A 13,825-nucleotide genomic window follows, 5' to 3' on the forward strand; every position below is an offset into this window, starting at 1 on the left:
TGATCATCGATATAGTTATTTTCAATTAATCATTAATCTAGTTATTTCAATTGATCACAGTTATTTCAGTTAATTGTTGATAGTTAAAATAGTTGATGTCATATGAAAAGGAATTCAGTTATCTATTCAATGAATGTTGGGAAAATCTCTTTATAAATTGTCTTTGCTTTTTATATGAAAAGTTGTTTGTTACATATGGTATCAAAGCATTGGGTTTGACACTGAACCTAGAGCACACTACTTACTACTAAACCTAAAAGTTCTTAGAATAAATGCACACGATGCAAGTACGTAGAACACTCCGCAAGAAGGCTCGACATCCCATCTTCTCTTAAATAAAAACATGCCAAAATTCGACCACACTTGCTGCTCCATGCCCGAGACAATGAAACCCTGAACTAGGCCTCGTAGTGAATGAGAAAGGAAAGAGTCAAGTGGGCTCCTGCTAGTAAAGCAGCATATAGGAACAAACTAATTCAAAATTGGAACGCTCGTCAGGGCAACTCTCTTCTGCATTTCCACAAATCTTGGATGGTGCGGGAAATGTACAAATCTTAATCAAATTTGAATGCTGCGAAGCAAAATTTAGATTCCATAATGTAAATATCCTCTATAGAAGAAATTTTTATAAATAAGGCTGCCATGAAAGCAGCAGTAAAAGCATTAAGTTAATTAAATAAATTGGTTTATTTGTGTTATATGCATTCACAAAACTCCTTTAATTTGTTGTAAGCACACTTAAAAATATGTATGCAACAAATTGACACAAAATTTTGTAAATTCACAAGTTAAACCAATAAACAAACAAAATGAGCAGCAACGAGAACGTTGCAGATCATGACATGGTCCGTGAAAACACACAATCATCCACTGATTTATTGCTTTAAATTTTGCAAGAAATGCAACTGAAGTTGGATAATATGGAAAAGAGAATGAATGAGATGGCAGCCCAAATGAGGCATAACCATGAGGAAACGCAATCATCACCTCTTAGAACAGAGACAGAAGTCTCTGGATATAATAAGAAAACTTCTTCACCCACTCAAACTGAAAAACTATATCAGCAAGATAGAAAGCTAAAGGTGAGGAAATTCATTATGGATCTGAATAATAGAATAGGAGTAGTTGATATTCTCACTCCTCGAACCATGGAAGAAGCTTTAGAGAAGGCTATTCGACAAGAATACAAAATTAAGAGAGATGACTCCATTTGGGATAATAAAAGGAAAACAAACTGGAATACGGAAGGTGCAAATACTGGATCTCGAAAAAAACAATTTAAAGATTACAAGTATAGCAAGCCATAACCAAAAGGAAATGGAATCAAGGATTTTAAAAGTAATTTCAATATAAGTAAAAATAATACAAGCAATGAAAAGAAGGGGCCACCTTCGAAATGTTACAATTGTGGGGGAGATCATTATGCTGGTAAATGCCCCATCAAACCCAACACCAATCAGCCACACCGACCACCTCTTCCACAACAGCAGCATATTTATTAGCAAAGAATCCATGTAGTCCTTGACAATAGACAAGCTAAACAACAAATAGGCCCGATTGAAACTCTGGGTAAGATCTACAAGAACCCTGTCTCTATTTTAATTGATACTGGAGCTTCTGAATGTTTTATATCACCTAAACTATTAAGTAGATTTCCAAAGAGATATAATTTTATGGCAAAACCATGAACAATCGAGTATGCAAACCAGTCAAGGGCTAAGGTAGAGCAATGTCTGTTTGAGGCTCAAGTTGATTTTCCAAATTTCTCCACTGAATTGAATTTGTATGTAGCACCTCTTGGTCTTACGACGTTATTATAGGCATCAATTAGCTCAATGAGCATAAGGCCAAGGTGGATTGTCTTGCAATATTGTAGATTGTTTGGATGACCAAGGCAAACCTACAAGCATTATAGGGATTAAACATGAAATTAAATCAAAACAGATATCTGCCATGCAACTTAAGAAATATGGAAGGAAGGGCTATGAGATTTTTGCAGTAAGAGTTGAAGACATGAGAGATCCTAGTAACACCACTTATGGAGATGACTACATTTTTTAAGATGGGGAAATCAGAGAAAAGTTAAAGGAATCGTTCAAAGAAAAATACCCCTACCTAAAGAATTATCAAGATGTGTTTCCCGAAGAACTCCTCGGTTTACCACAATCCCAAGTCTTTGATTTTACCATAGATTTGATACCAGGAGAAGAACCCATTTCTCGAGCACCATATCGAATGACCACCACAGAATTAATGGAGTTGCATATACAATTACAAGATATGTTAAACAAGAAACTGATTCGGCCCAGTGTATCACCATGGGGAGCCCCAGTACTGTTTGTTAGAAAGAAGGATGGAACCAGGAGATTATGCATAGATTACAGAATGCTCAATAAGGTTACCATCAAGAACCGATATCCAATTCCTAGAATTGATGATCTCTTTAATCAAATGAAAGGTGCAATAGTATTTTCAAAAATTGATTTGAGGTCAGGATATCACCAACTTCGTATTAAGGACAAAGATATTCACAAAACTGCATTCAGAACTAGGTATTGGCATTATGAATTCATGGTGTTACCTTTCGGATTAACCAATGCTCCAGCAGCCTTTATGAACTTAATAAATAGCATATTCCAAAATTGCCTAGATAAGTTTGTACTGATCTTTATAGATAATATTCTAATCTATTCTAAGAACAAAGAAGAACATAAAGAATATTTGGAAAAAGTTTTACAAAGGTTAAGAGAACATAAATTATATGAAAAATTGTCTAAATGCGCTTTCTACCAAAAGGAAATTCAATATTTAGGGCACATTATATCAGCTCAGGGAATAGTTGTAGATCCATCAAAAATCAAAGCAACTAAGGAATGGCCTATACCTGAAAATGTGACAGAAGTTAGAAGTTTCATGGGATTGGCAAGGTTCTATGGGAAGTTTGTTAAGAATTTCTCCAAGATAACTTACCCAATTACATCACTTCATAGAAAGGGAAGGAAATTTGTATGGACAGAAAAATGTCAATCAGCTTTTGAATATTTGATGGAAAAGTTAACAGCGCCCATATTAAGAGTACCTGACCCACAAAAGAAATTTGTTGCTATAACTGATGCATCAGAAGGAGTAGGAGGTGTGCTAATGCAAGATGAGCAGGTAATTGCATATGAATCTAGGAAATTGGAGAATTCTGAGCAAAATTACGCCCCTAATGATCTGGAATTAGCAGCTATTATTCATGCTCTTCAAATGTGGAGACATTACTTGATTGGAAAACTTTTTGATCTACAATCCGACCATCATGGCCTAAAATATATTTTTACTCAACCAAATCTAAATGCTAGACAAAGAAGATGGCTGGAATTTTTAAAATACTATGAATTTGACATAAGTTACATCAAGGCAAGGAAAAAAAAGTGGCAAATGCTTTAAGTAGGAGACACATTTCTGCAATGGCTACTATAAATTTCAGATTAAAGGACCAGATTTTACAGCATCTAGAGCATGATGAATTTTATGCAGAGATCAACCTAGCTCTCATCAGAGACAGACAGGATCCCAAGTATTCAGAATTTAGGATAGAAAAGGATGGATTATTAAGATATCATAACAAGATTTATGTACCCAACAAAACTAAACTTCGGAAAATGATTTGGACGAATCTCATTCAGCCCCATATTTAGGACACCCTGGAGTAATTAAAATGTTGTCAAATATAAAACCTTTATATTTTTGGAAAGGAATGAAAAGGGAGGTAACAAATTTGGGGCAGGATGCTTAGAATGCCAAAGAGTAAAAGCAGAACATCAATAACCAAACGGTCTTTTGCATCCTATAAGGCCTACACTAGTACCCTATTATAGATCTGATGAAATGAATGTGATTAGAGTTAATGAGGTTATGATTGACATTGTTGTTACTAATAATGATTTATGAGATCCTATTAGAGACTAAAGCAGACTTTGGTTATTATAAGTGTAATACCCATTCAATAACTTTAGGTGGAATAGCTAAGATCACATGAAAATGAAACTCTATATGTTCAAGCTAGGGACTAGATCAAGGGAGTTATAGAATGATTTGCTAGCCAAATTAGGAAAGATGAGTTAACATTTTCTCTCCTAAGAAATAACAATGGATGTAGATTATAACAACAAAACATAAATGGTTGCATTCATAGATTATTTTAAATCATGACAACATAATTTTGGAACATTCTATTGGCTTAAGAGATTAACCCTAGAACACACACACACCCTTGTAATGTAATAAAGGGGTATTGCTAGGAATGTTGTTATGTTTAGCTTGACTGAAAAGATACTAGTTACATGTTCCCATATTAGTGACCCCCACTTAAGACATACTAGGATTCATTTATTTGTTTTAATGATGTAATAGATATAACCTCAATGTTTCATGGTTATGATAGACAAATAATGTAATAGAGTTAGAATAATAATTTCGTTATGTTAAGAAAGATAAATGTTGATACGCATATTTTGATATTACAATCTTTTGAATATTTTATGGAAATGATTAGATGGAAGTTAGTTTATATGTGAATTATGTGATATTGGATTATTCTGCACTTATTTGTATGTATTTCTATAATATTTCATTGGGCTACTGATGGTTAAGTTGAGTGTGCAGGAAAGTTGAACCATGGAAATTATTCGGGGAAACAAGGTTCAAACTTACGTGAACACGATAAAACCAAGGTGAATCTTTGAAAGATTCAAAACCTCATTGTATTGTGTTTATTTCGTAATGTGTTTGTGCATGGGTGTAATAAATTTAAAGATCGTAATTAATTAGAGACATGTCATCATGATGTGTAAAGTATTTTAAGGTGTGTGTCATTTGACACTTGTGTTGTTTATGTGTAAATGACATGTCATATAGGGTCTTAGGCATGAAGTCACTTAACCTAAACTTAATCTCATTATGAAATCTAGTCAACCCACCTTGGAGAGTGTTAGGAGTCACCATCTTGTTGGAATTCGAATTCAAACTTGGTAGGAACTTTAGAGAGCCTAAAGTGATTCCCAAGTGTTATTTTTTGTGAAAATAAGTCACCCACATGGTAATCGTATAGGTTGGAGGTCTAAATCTAACCATAAGTTGACCTAGGAGACCCTCTAAACTAGTCATTTTCAAGCCAATTCGAAAATCACAGTATCACATGACTTCTTTCCTCACCCTTGCACTTGGTTAAGTTCTTATTGGTAGAAAGGTACAAGGGTGTAAGAGGGGTAGGTGGGGATAGAAGTGGAGGTCCTTTTAGGGAGCTTGTGCCAAACTTAGTGGTTGTTCACCCACTCTCTAATTGTAAAGACAAATAGGGCTTTGGGGGAGGAAGCTTGGAAGCCAAGGAAGGAAAGATTTTCATCACCATTTCATAACCATAGCTTGGAAGGAGGTTAGTGCTTCATGCCATGTTTTCTTTCATCTCATGGAAGTTTAAGATGGATATTGTAAGCGTGTTTCTTGTAGGATCTATGTGTTTTGCATATGGTGCATGCTGTAAATGTTTGTGTATGTGAGTGAGCATGCTAAATCTATTTGCATTTGGTTTTGTCTTCTTGGGTTGTGGTTGTGGATTGAATGTTGTGTTGGGTGTGAAGGCTTTACGCACCCTTGGGAGGGAAGAGAAGCCTTAGGGTGAAGGGGTTAGTTGGGCTCAACATTGAAGTTGAGAAATCCTCCTCTTGGAGAGGGGATAGTTTTCATGGAGTATGGGCTCCATTGAAGCCATATGCCCTTCTATTGTTCTATGGGAGGTATAAGTGAGGATATGTGAAGAGGAGTAAGTGTGGATAGCCTTTTTGAGGCATGTGATTATTGATAGCCTTGTTGTGGCATGTTTCTTGGAAGCCTTATTTGAATATTGCAATTGCGAGATTTGTTGTTTCATAAGGATATGGCATTCTCCTCCTTGAAGAGCCTACCTTCACCCAATGTTTATGATTTCAAATGTGAATCATTGTGCAAGCCTTGGTTGGGGTTGTAAATGTGTTGTGAAAATGTTGTATTCATGTTGGTTCTTGTTTTGTGATGATTGATTGAATGTATCCTGTTTGAGCCTTGTTTCCCCTAGCTCGGTGGGTGGTCTCCTTGAGGCCTAGGTTGGGAGGTGAGTCTCCATGGTTCATCATCTTTTTTATTCCTCATTTGCAAGTTCTTATTGAAAGATCTTAGAAACTTGGAGTTCTCGTTGTCTTCCATTTGCATAGGAGAAGACATTATTGTATTGAGATGAGATAGAGAGCAAACTCCATCTTGTTATGTGAGACTACATGTATTGTAAAAGGATGTTACTATCTTAGTTCAACTGTCAAATGGAAGGGATAGGAGTATTCATGTGTAGTAAAAGGTTTTTCCAATGTGTATAATTGATGCGTTGGTTCCACCACCCTTTGTGTATTATAAGGGTATCACATAAGAGAAATTCATTGTAATAATATTGTTGTTTTACCGTCTTGGATAGGAATACCAATCAGGGATTTAAAATGCTTGATGTTCATGAGTGGTATGCAAAAGGTTGCCAAATGAAATTTGATATCATATAAGAGTTTGTATTGATAGGAAAATTATCTTTGTTGAACGTTATTATCATCTCAGTTCTATTGCATATTAGTTGTGTGTATATATTCGAATTAAATCTTGCATGAGAATACAATGTTAGTCCTTGAGCAATGGTTTCTAAACTTCATAAGACAAAGATCAAAACAATTCAGTTAGTCATATATAACATTGTCATGAAATGTATATCTAATGCATTAAGTTAATGTTTAAATGCAAAATAAATCATTAATCTAGACTATACTTAGCCTAATCAGTAACTCCAAATCATCATTGCAATAACCTATCATGAGTACCCTAGACTATAGAAGAAGAAAACCAAATAAGTGATATAGAATGTATAAGATGTAAAAAATATAAACTGGCTGTAGGTGCACATTTTATTCACTGGAATTTGTATGGAGAAATGGAAATACTACCCAGCTAATGCAGACTATTAAAATAATAAAGGAATATGCCAAGTATCTCCTAAATGAAAGAAAACAAGTAAAAAGAAATCCAAGGTAATTATCTTATGTACAAATCAATATCATTTTAAAATATAGGTAGTCAGAAAACAAAATGGAGTCAATCCCCTAGTCAAGGTCGATGAGGCACTTGAATGAGACATAAATGATAAAATAATAAAATATTAAAAAAAACTGACATCTCATTATTGCATAGCTTGGAATCACATAATACTTAGCAAAAAAAAATTGAATGGTGAAAAGACTAGGGAGACTTCCCAAGGCCGACCACCTTGGAAGCCTCCCCAACACACTCCCCATCCACTCACGTGGGAAGTCAAATGTCCAAGGGCTGCCTTGGGGTTTGTTTCAAACAGAAGTGCTTCCTTTTCTTAAAATAAACCAAGACAAAGTTTTACCTTTTTAAACCAAATTCATTTATGAAATTTGCAGCAAGGAGACTTTTCAGCCCATGTCACGTGGGCCTAGGAAGGAGGTGGAAAAGTTAGTGGGAAGCCTTGGAAATGGGAATTAGGTGCAGATTTGGGGGGGAGAAGACTTAGTATAGTGTTAGGTAGATTTAGGGGAAAGGTAATTGTTTGAGAAAATTGCATTAATAAGGGAATGTCAAGTTGTTTTAGAATTAGAGTTTTTAGCTTAGTTGGTGCATAATTTTAATATTTATAAATGTAAGTTAGTCTAAATTCAAGTTAGCTTGTGAATAAGTAGAGGCAAAGTTCAAGGTTAGTAAGGGGTAAGTATTGTAAATGTAGTATGCAATTATGATCTTAGAAATAACGGTGAACTAAAGAGTGAATATATTGGTTTAGGAAAAATAAAAATTAAGTTAGAATGAAGCATTGTCAGGTAAGGTGGGAATGTATTTTACTAAATAGGATTACTAAGATTTATTTAATAAAATTATAAAGTAATTAAGACATAGAGTTTAGACATTTGATTTATAAGATAAATTTAGTAATTTGACCTAACTTATATATTGATACTAGTAAAGAGACGTGTATGTAAAATTAATAATAAAACAAAACAAAACAAAATAAAATAAAATAACAAATATAATAGATAATTAATATTTAGGGGCCAGTTGGAGCGACTATTTAGTAAATTTCTAAAATGGTCAAGCGGAAAAAGAAAAAGGATAATACATAAGAAGTTCATTAGGAGGATACTAATATACATTTAAAATGAGTATGAAAGATAAATAGAAGGGGGAGAAATGTATGAGGTAGAGCAATTTGTTTGAATGCATCACCTCCACACTCGTAAACCCGAGAACCTTTGCTTCTATGTCAATACAAAAAAATAAAAAGAAGTACATCAAGTATAGAAGTTTAAGTAATGAGATTTGATGGGATTAGTGGGTTCAATAAATAGTCAGGAGGTTGGAATAGTAGATGGTTATGATGATACTTATATATGTAAATTTTGCATTGTATTCGAGTAGAGTCCTAGGTATGTTCATAATAGAGCCTTAAAAGTATGTTTGAACATTATATGTTTACGTGTAATTTGAGTAAACTAGGTAAATCTTCTTCTTAAGTCCTCGGGTCTGAGTCATTTACATTGTTCCATAATTTAGCACTGTAATGTATAATTTTAATAAAATAAGGATACGAACTCTATCTGATGAACAATGGAGAACAAAGAAAACAATCATCTGATACCAAGTTATACATATGGTGAAATTGGTAGGCAGTGATATTATTGACAAATGAATGAACTTATCCTCATTAGGACAGATTCAAAAGGTACCATACAAAATTTACCCTACTATCATGGTCACATTTAAGGGAGGCAATCAATTCTCCGGTGATGTATTGGTAAAGGTTCTTACCACCTCGATTGATATTCTGAATAACTGTGGTTCTTAGAAAATGATCGACCATGACCAGTGAGTCTTCAAAAACTCGATACTTGCACACTTAGTCGTAACGGTCATACCTTTAAGATAACCTTAACCTAATGCCAATATGAACTTTTTAGTTGATTTTTTTTTTTTTTTAATTGTCATTGAAAATCTCAATTGTATAACTTAAATGTTGTCAAAAAAAATTTGCAGTTGTGTTCTTGCCCTATAAGTTTGGGCATGACACATCCAAATGAGGCACCAGAATGGAAATGGAAAATAATTTCCATGGATTTTGTGCAAGGATTACCTATGACACGGAATAGACACAATACCATTTTGGTAGTAGTAGATAGATTGACAAAAGTTGCTCATTTTATACTAGGAAATCTAACTGATGGAGCACCAGAAATTGTTCATAAATTCATAAAAGAAATTTTCAAATTACATGGAGTTCTAGAGAAATTATGTCAGATAGGGATGCTAGGATAACTGCCAGATTTTGGCAAACACTATTTTCAGCACTAGGTACTAAATTAAACATCAGTTCAGCTTATCATCCTAAGATAGATGGTCAAACAAAAAGAGTAAACCAGGTATTAGAAGATCTTTTAAGAGTTTATTGTATGGATTGGCAATATCAGTGGGAAACATATTTACCTTTGGTAAAAGTTGCTTATAACAATTCTTACCAATCCACCATTAAAACAGCCCCCTTTGAGGCTCTATATGGCCGCAAATGTGGAACTCCTATGAGTTGGAATTGATTGGAAGATAGAATTATTGTTGGGCCTCAAATGCTCAAGGAAATGGAAGAGCAGATAATCCAAATTCGTCAGAGATTGAAGGAAGCTAATGGCAGACAAAAAAGTTATGCAGATGCAAAAAGAACACCTAGGGAATTCTCAATCGGAGAAAAGGTACTATTAAGAGTAAAACCTCAGAAGAGTACTATCAAATTTGGTAAGAATGCCAAGTTAGCCCCAAGGTATGTGGGACCCTTTGAAATATTGGAAGTTGTGAACCCAGTAGCCTACAAAATTGCCTTACCACCAGCCCTTGCAAGGATGCATGATGTCTTCCATGTGTCATATCTTAAGAAATACATTACTCGTCATGATCATATAATTGATTGGAACCTAATGCAGGTGTAAGAACCAAGGGTGGAGAAAACAGAACCACTCAAAATACTCGAGGTGCGTAAGCTACGGTTACGAAATCGAGAGGTGACTCAATGCAAGGTCCAGTGGGATCAATATGCAGAGGATAATGCCACCTGAGAAGATTATCACAAAATCTTTCAAAAATACCCTCATCTTTTCTCCAAGGCTAGAACCTGAACATTTCTTTTCTTGAAATAATCTGAATAGATATTGTTTAAAGTTTTGTTGTGATATTCATCGGGGACAATGAAAAATTTAAGGGGGAGGGTATGTTACATCCCAAATTTTGACCTAATTTTAAATTGCTCATAGCCGTTGGATTTAACGAGTTTTTCTTTCATAATCATGTGACGTAGGTGGTTATTTATATCCGTTGAATTAACTGTTAATGAAGATGGTCATTAATAATTACTTGTTATATAATGTTTAACATTTGCTTGATTTTGGAATTATGGTTAATAATTAAAGTCTTTTAAATGTTTATATGAAAATTATTATGGAACTTGTTATTATGGTGGAAGTGTTTCACGGGTGATTGCAAGAGAAGATGACAGGGGAAAGCATTGCTTAACAAGATCAACAGAATGGGATATTAGCTTAGTTCAGTCATCAAGATTGACAGGTATGGCCTTAAATTGCCTTGGCAAGGACCTAGTGACTTGAACTTCAGGATACAATTGAAGGACCCGCATGAGCTATTAAATTAATAATGTAAGAAACATAAAATAATTTAATTAAAATATAATACGTACCTCAAAGGATTTTAAATGATCTTTCACCATATTATTATAATATATCCCTATGTACGTACACATAAATAAAAAATGAAGTGACACCATAATATTATTTTCTTATAATAAAATAATGTCACCTCACCAATATATCTACATGTACATAGACAATTCATAATATTCTTTTTTGAATTATAACCTTCAAACCTTCTTCCATTCTTTTTATTCTTTTTTTTCTTGTTTGAAACCGATTGAACACTTGGCACATTTACTTGGCGTCCAAGAACCAATACATTTCTTTTATGTTACAGCTTCTTGGAAGCCAAGGAGTCACATCACTCTTCTTATATTTTGAAGTCGAAGAGACGAAAGGCAGCACTCTATTCTTATTTTCCTACAACACCTGACTACCTTGTTCATGCTTATGATTTTTCTATGATCATTTCCGCCTTCTTCCACAACACCCAAGTACCTTCTTCTTAGTGTTGATATCCCTGCTAATACCAGTCTATACCATTACATTAATCCTTACCACAATTTGTTACCCACTCAGATATTCTACCGGAAATCATGAGTACTCTTATGTTGGGACTACATTAAATATTTTGCAAGTAAAGGTGTGGCGAGTAGCTGAGCGTTCAGCAAGACATCATTTCTGAATTTGTCCAGGTTATGTGGAATACCTGAATCCAATATTTCAAATTCAATTTTTCTTGAACAAATGGTGCAATAACATCAAATTACATAGCAGTAAGCTACAGTATTTATCATGATGATATCTTGTTTGATATTACAGAGTTGATCCTCTTTAAATTAGATTTGTTCATGGCAAGTAAAAGCCAACTAACCATGATATAAATCCATGAATCATTATGTCAATGGAGATTAGAGTTAAACAATAATTTCTGCAATCTTTAAGAATATTTTTCTCAAATCACAGATTGTGATAAGCTGGAATATATATATATATATCATGAAATTGTTGAGAATCAACGGACAAAGTTGACTGCTCTAAGATTCAGCACCTAGGACTCACCGGCTGTATAGCCATGGAAAAGGTGAAGAGGTGAAATGGAATCTGCAAATGACATAGAATAAAAGTCAGATTTAATGAATTAAAAACATTTTATTAAATAGCTCATGCCAGTCCGTATTGTTGTTTCTTGTTGTCAAGTTGAGCGGTGTTGATCAGGTCATTGTGATTGAACCCATTAGAAAACCTTGGCCAAGGTAGTTTAAAGGCATGTTTGCCATCTATTGATCACTTGATGCCAGTTATGCAGACATGTTCGTCCATAACTGTGCGAACATTCTAAACACCAAAATGCTCAGGCGGCTGGACTAAGAATATCCCAAGCCCGATCCTGCAGTAGGGAGGGTCTTTCTAATTCAATAGATTGTGTTGGGTATAAGTATGGTCCAAGGTTGAGAGGTTAAGCTTAAGTCAATGCTTCTCCTCTTACCGAAAGCCGAGGCTAGCACAACTAGCTAAAGACCCACCTAATAATACTTGTATGTTACCTTTTTTCTTCTTTCCGTTGTTAAGCATTTAGTTTACTTGTATGTAGAGAAAGATAGTTAATCATTAATCTAGTTATTTCAGTTCATCATTGATACAGCTATTTTCAGTTATTTGTTAATCTAGTTATTTTAGTTGATCATTGTTATAGTTATTTTCAGTTAATCGTTAATATAGTTATTTCAGTTGATCATTGATACAATTATTTTCAATTAATCGTTAATCTAATTATTTCAGTTGATCATGGTTATTTCAGTGAATCATTGATAGTTAAAACAATTAATGTTATATGAAAAGGAATTTGGTTATCTATTCAATGAATGTTGGGAAAATCTCTATATAAACCGTCTTTGTTTTTTAAATGAAAAACCGTTTGTTACACTTATGACCAGGACGTCACAAAATTTTCTATCCCGAGAGTTCGATGCAAGTGCACTCAAAGATTTCTAGATTCTTACGTACATAAGTGGAGCTGTTTGTTTGTAACCTACCAATAGTCTTGTAATGATCTAAGTCCATATTTTTAGGATACGTATAGGAGAGGGTTAATGAGATGTAGGAAATAGTTAGAACTGATTTCCAATTATAATATGTTTGTTACAGTCACCTTATATTATACTAAGGTAGTTAGAACTGATTTCCAATTATAATATGTTTGTTACAGTCACCTTATATTATACTAAGGGACCAGTTATGCAACATAGGGGACAAGAAAGGATGAACGAATCGTAATATCGATTTGTATAAGGATAATTTCAGAGTTTCGAGGTTATTATTGAGTCGAGATTATTTTTATTATTTGTCTGAGAGATTTCTACACTCTGTTCTGCATCAGACAGCCTTTCAAATATTTGATAGAATGTCTTTGCAAAAAATTTGTATTTCGTAATGTGTTTTGACTCAGAGGAACTCAGCAATTTCAAATTAGACTTTGCACTCCATCTGTTTGACAAAATGCATACGAGACATAATTGAAAATTTATAATCAACATAGGTAGGGGATCTTACAGCCATTTAATTCAGATTACAAGTCACTCCAATATCAGGTTACAATCTCTATCCATTTGACATCTGGGTATGCATACTTCCAACATTTTTTATTTTATCATCATGCCCTATTCCCCTAGAAAATAATGTTCCATAATTAGGCATCGATGGCTCCCATCCACATGGATGATCATAACAAGCTATCAACCTAGAGAGTCTCATAAATATTTTTCACCCTAGTGCAATATTTTTCACCCTAGTGCCAAAACTCTATACTGTGGGTTCTAAGTTAAATAATCTGTTAGAAAATACCTCCGCCATTCTTCTTTCAAATGAAGACAGTTCATTTTCTGATGTTTTAGAATATGCCCAGTTTCCCAATGAAAACATTACTCAGAAATAATGTGCATTTTTCAACATTTACTTGAATGCTTTTTCCACTTTTCTCCATTTTCACTCTCTAGAAAACTTCCTTCTCTATCATTTCAGAGTGCAAGTGAGTTCAAGATAAATCTCTGTCTAAAAAGTACTTG

At 34.1% G+C, this 13,825-nt stretch overlaps 1 protein-coding gene across 2 annotated transcripts in view; it reads right to left on the minus strand.

Moving 5' to 3' along the window:
• The window catches only part of LOC149556971 (SNARE associated Golgi protein family), a 142,987-nt gene that overhangs the window by 101,358 nt on the left and 27,804 nt on the right, over positions 1-13,825 (minus strand). The gene's annotated exons all lie outside the window — the stretch shown is intronic.

The sequence above is a fragment of the Cupressus sempervirens genome, chromosome 5 (assembly GCF_028749045.1).
Source record: "Cupressus sempervirens isolate cs-2001-9-10 chromosome 5, ASM2874904v1, whole genome shotgun sequence".
Classification (NCBI taxonomy): Eukaryota; Viridiplantae; Streptophyta; class Pinopsida; order Cupressales; family Cupressaceae; genus Cupressus; species Cupressus sempervirens.